Source organism: Dasypus novemcinctus, chromosome 23, assembly GCF_030445035.2.
Source record: "Dasypus novemcinctus isolate mDasNov1 chromosome 23, mDasNov1.1.hap2, whole genome shotgun sequence".
NCBI lineage: Eukaryota > Metazoa > Chordata > Mammalia > Cingulata > Dasypodidae > Dasypus > Dasypus novemcinctus.
Genome location: NC_080695.1, coordinates 36,679,917 through 36,685,947, shown reverse-complemented (window position 1 = coordinate 36,685,947; position 6,031 = coordinate 36,679,917). Strand labels below are relative to the sequence as shown.

The window sequence follows — 6,031 nt, the reverse complement described above, 5'->3', positions numbered from 1 at the left end:
TCATGTTAGAAAATGTATAAATCATTATTACTGATTTGTATTAAGAAAAGTTTCAATTTCAGAGTAAGTTATTTTAAATCACAAGTAAGCTTTTTCTTTCTTTGGAGCTTCAAATTTATCTCATTCTTATGCAGTATGATATCAGTCAGAAAACATAAATCACACTATAATTTTGTCTTTGATGATCAAACATTTGGCAAACATTCCTTTTGTTTCAAGAAAATCTTGAATTGGAATTAGTAGTACGGTCAATATTTGTAAAAACTTTTCCTCAGCTCAACCAATGAACATTGCAAAGAACACAGGATCGTTGTATTCATTGCCTTCTGTTTGTATCAAAAGTTCCATAAACTGGTGATGATTCATAGTATTTGCATGTATATACTGAACAATTTTAATTACTGTACCCATGGCGCTTTTCATAAAGTTTGCTTCCGAAAACTGAACCCAAATATTTTCAGTGCGTTATCGTACAGTGGAATGGAGCAATAAGGGAAACATCAGTCTCTTTTTTAAAAATTGTAATAAATCTGGATTTTTGACCAAACATAGATGGTGTACCATCTGGCATGATGGAAACAATTTTTTTCATATCTAGCTGAAATTCTTCTTCATCATTTGTAAAAGATTTTAAAAAAGCGATGCCACAAGTTTGATTTTTTAGGCCATGAATTGACATTTCTTCATAATTTTGAAAGTCCTCTGAGACTAAATATATTCATAGTATTAATTGGGCAGTGTTTCTATGGCATGTTTAGCTAAAATGCTATTTTTCATGCTTTAAAACAACTTATGTTTGGTATTTTCTTTTAGTCTATGGGCAATTATTTGGTTGCTTAACTGAAGATTGTTCACTTTTTGTAAAATATAGTTTTTAGTCTTAGTCTCACAATCTTCTAAAAAAATTTCCACAACTGAAATAATTTTTTGTTACTTAAACATCTAAAAATGGTTTTGTTTGTTTGTGTTTGTGTACAAGGATCCAAGCTCTTTTAGAACTGGCCGAAGTTACAATCTCAGATACTGTTAAAACCTATTTAAATTTGTTGTGTTCAACATTTTATTTGATTTTAGGTAAGCTAATCTCATCGGTTTTGTTTTTGAATGTCAAGAGGAAAATTCTTATCAAATTTGCTCAAAAGAGCTCAATGTTTACCACTTAGTTACCTTTAATTTTTTTTCACAACAAGTAGCTTGTTGTTTTGCTCTGTGACAGCAAATTGCTATTGCTGGTCATTGTGAAATCTGTGGCATACTTTCTTCCAGTCTCTCTCTCTCTCTCTCTCTCTCTCTCTCTCTCTCTCTTTCTCTCTCTCTCTTTCTTTGATACCATTCCAGTATAGTTCATTTTTATTTTTCTTTTCATTTGAAATTTTTAAATTGAAATATATCATCTATACATAAACATATATAAATAATAAGTGTATAGTAAAAGTTGTGAACTTACAAAACAAACATACAGGTCTCCCATGCATCACCCCACCACCAAACCTTGCATTGTTGTGAAACATTTGTTACAAACTATGAAAGAGCATTGTCAAAATATTACTACTAACTAAATAGCCCATATCTCACATTTGGTGTATTAGTCCCCTAACCCAACTGATTATTAATACCTTGTATTAGTTTTAGTTTATTTGTCATAGTTTATAGTTTCTCAAATATGAGGAAACGTTCTCATATCTGTTCTGTTAACCACAGTCCATCTTCCACCACAGAATTCCCTGAGTATACAGCCCCATGCTTTGCACAATGCATTCAAAGGATACTGTCAGTGGATCTCATTTTTATTACAGAGTTGTGCTGTCATCACCTCAATTTTAGAATGTTTTTATTACTTGAAACAGAAACATCCCATACCCCCTTACATTCCCCTATTGTTGTCTCTTAGAATTGATATATTTTCTTTTCCATTGCTACAAAAATACTTCAATATTACTATTAACTATGGTCCATGAATTACAGTAGTTGTAATTTTCTCATGTATTACCATGTTCTTAACACTTTATAAAAGAACAACATCATTATATTTATATTATTAGCCACAATCTTCATCCACCATGAAAATCACTGTTACAGTCCCTAGATTATCCTCTAGCTTCTTTTCATTTGAAATATTACATCCAGACTGTTCCTTTCAGCCACAATCATATTTATAAATCGGCAGTGCTAGTAATACTCACTATAATGTATTACTATCAACTCTATTCATTTCCACACTTTTACAATAAACATTATTAAGAATTCTACATAAATTAAGCATTAGATCCCATTCTCAACCCACATTCTATCTCCTAGTACCCTAAAGTTTACCTCCATGAGTTTACTCATCGTTTTTAGTTCATATTAGTGAGACCATATAATATTTGTCCTTTTGTGTCTGACTGTTTCACTCAACATAATGTCCTCAAGTTTCATCCATGGTATCATATTTATCCCAATTTCATTTCTTCTTACAGCTGAATAGTATTCCACTGTGTGTATATACCACATTCTATTTATCCATTCATTGGTTGATGGGCAATTGGGCTTTTTCCATATTTTAGCTATTGTGAATAATGCTCATTGAACATCGATGTGTGAATGTCAGTTCACATCCTTGCTTTCAGTTCTTCTCTTTTTTCTGTGTCAATAGTATGCCTTCATTTTGAATTTTAAAAAGTGTTCATACACAGAAAATTATTTCACTGTAGTTAAAATAATACATATTTTGATTTAACAACCAGTTACAATTTACAAAGGTATCACTGTCACTCATGCTGTCTGCATAAAATATTCAGATAAAGACATTGCAATGTTATCTAGATGTATATTAAAAAAATCTTTGAAACCAAATCAATCCACTGGCATGGATTAGATCAGTGATGTGCTTATATATAATACTAGATATTGTATACATGCTTGACCATATGCACAATATAACAATGATATTTTATGTGATGCAATGATTAGAGTGAAATCTAGTCCTATCAAACAAAATTGTATTTAATAGAGAAATATTTCATATTGCTTCAGTTTTTAAATTTTAATTAAAATTAAGTGTACAAATATACTTCCCCAGTCATGCAAGCCATATTTCGAGTGTTCAGTAACCACACATTGCTTGAAGAGCACAGTTCTAGAAATATAAAACAAGTAAAAGTCTGCTGTACCCAGCAATTCCACTTCTCAGTTTTTACTCAGAAACAATCCTGCATATATGGCTCAGGAAGGCATGTAGGAGGATATTCATTGCAACATTGTTTGTAATGGCCAACAACCAGAACAGCCCACATATCTGTCAACTGGATGATGGCCAGAAAATTGGGGTGTGTTCATATTATGGAATTTTACATAACAGATTAAAATAGACATATGGTTAGATCTCATATTACTAGGTGGGGGAGAAAAGCTAACTGTACAACCTGATGTCATTTTTGTAAAAGACAATACCATATTTTAAAATTGGTAAATAGGAAAGGGAGAGGAGGAATCTATCAGTAACACAAAGTAATCTATCAGTAACACAAAGTATGTGTTACTACATACTTTAATTGAGAAAAATTAAAGAAGGGAAAAGTCTTGCTAGAAATAGAAAGATGATGAACAAAGAAACCAGTTAAATAGAATTAATTGTGAGAAAGATTATATGGTGGCTAAATGTGTTGTCCCATGGTTATAATACTTAATGCAAATGTCAAAAGTAATTCTTCCAAAAAGAAGCTATACAAATCATATGGTAGCCCTTTTTGTTAACTAAAATGGGAAATGCCAAACAGCAATCAAAACTAAATGATGAGGGAAGAGGACTTGGCCCAGTGGATAGGGCATCCGCCTACCACATGGGAGGTTCGAGGTTCAAACTCCAGGCCTCCTTGACCTGTGTGGAGCTGGCCCATGCGCAGTGCTGATGCGCGCAAGGAGTGCCGTGCCACGCAGGGGTGTCCCCCGCATAGGGGAGCCCCATGTGCAAGGAGAGTGCCCTGTAAGGAGAGCCGCCCAGCGCGAAAGAAAGTGCAGCCTGCCCAGGAATGGAGCCGCACACACGGAGAGCTGACACAAGATAACGCAACAAAAGAAACACAGATTTCTGGTGCCAATGACAACAACAGAAGCAGACAAAGAAGAACACGTAGTGAATAGACACAGAGAACAGATAACTGGGGTGGGAGGCGGGAAGGGGAGAGAAATAAATAAATAAATCTTTAAAAAAAAACAACAACTAATTTATGAGATTCACCTCCACCACCGTTGTTTTGGCTTTTATCCAAGTTACCCAGTACAAGCTACCATTGCGTTAACAGCCTCCAGACCACAGTATCAGTTGGCATCAAATCTACTGACCTCAACATTGTACAGCACACCAGTTATTTTTATAACTCTCATTTCTGTATACACTGTGCAGAATATATTTTCATATATACTTCTTCAGTTTTATTTCTTAAATATATATATGTAGATTAAATGACAATTAGGTAACTAGATCCAAAAATATAACCTTCTTTGAGAAAGAGAGGAAACAGAAGGGGGATAAATCTAAGGGTGTTTGGGAAACTCAATTTGTCCTTAATTGCAGATGCAAACTAGTAGACATCCCAGCTATAGATCAATATTACCCCAGGGCTGGTGTGCTTCTGTGGTACCTGAGGCATGCGCAAGGTGGGAACACTGTTCTGGAAAACAGGGAAGAAGCGTTCTTTTAGCCACCCACCACTAGTTCCACAGCCACCATGAAGATGGATTCCAATCTTGCCAAGTGCCTTTTCTTCGAAGGGGCCACTGTAGTCATCCTTAATATGCCAAACCGGACAGAATTCAGCCTTGACTACAATTCTTGGGAGATAGGGTCCAAGTTCCTAGGCATGAATATGATCCCAATGGGCCTCTACTTCCTCCACTACAACTCTGTGGACAAGGCCAATCGCAGGGAGGTGGGCTCTTATATGGGCATCTTCCTTAGCCTGCAGCAGCAGGGACTGATGGTCCTGCACTGGAACGTGGTCCAGGTAGAGGTGACGTGTCCCCAGCCCCAGAGGCTGAGGTGAAGGCCACATCCCAGTTCTAGGACTTACCCATATGCCATGCTCAAGAAGTGGATCTTGCTCACCAACTTCATCAGTGAGACCATAATGGAGAATTTGCACCCTGAGAGCACTCCAAGGACCAGGCTGGGTAATGAAAACCTACCAGGAGGGCCTGGCTCTATTACCTAACATGAAGCACGAGCCAGGATGGAGATCTGCTTCTCAGAGTTGCCTATGTTCCCAGATGGTGCCCTGCCAGTGGAGATAATCAAGAACAGCACGGACCTGAACTATGCCTTGGAGATGGTCCTCAGCAAACAATTTCCCAGCAGCCCCCAGGATGTGCTCAGCAAACTCCAGTTTGCTTTTGTATACTTCCTGCTGGGAAATGTGTACAAGGCATTTGAGCACTGGAAGCAGCTCCTGAACCTTCTGTGCTAGCCAGAAGTAGCCATGGTGAAGCATTCTCTTCCTCTACATCAACCCATCTGCATCCTGTACCACCAACTCAGTGAGAGCATCACTGCTTTTTTTATGGACATTGTCTCCCAGGACAACTTCCTCATCAGCACCTTGCTGGGGTTTCTTCCCTCTACTTGCTTCATTGCAGTGGGTGCCACCCTGAGGCAGAAAGCTGAAGAGTTCCATGCTCACCCGACAAAGACATTCCCATGGGTCTTTATGTAGAGCCTGAGGATTGTACTCCAGTGGTAGTGGAGCTCCCTGATGGCATCAGGACCAGTTCACTCCGGGCATGCTCTCAGCTATGTTGCAGTCCTGGCTTCTCCATTCACCTCTTCCAATCCTGAGAACTGCTAGGACAGAGACATCTTCAGGCTCTCTGCTGATGGAGTCACAATTCCCTCCCTTAACAATAAATAAATTCTTTTGGGTCGAAAGAGTCTATACATATCCTGAAGACACATTTGTGTGTTCCTGTCAGCCTGGCCTTGGTGCTAACCTGACTCAGATGGGAGAATACTTACAGAAACTCCTGGGATATACTTGCCCCAGCAGCAATCTAATTC

The 6,031-nt window shown here is 37.6% G+C and overlaps 1 pseudogene; it reads left to right on the top strand.

Moving 5' to 3' along the window:
• The first annotated feature begins 4,709 nt into the window (after positions 1-4,709).
• On the top strand, positions 4,710-5,812 carry LOC101427136 (protein AAR2 homolog pseudogene; annotated as a pseudogene).
• The last annotated feature ends 219 nt before the right edge of the window (positions 5,813-6,031 follow it).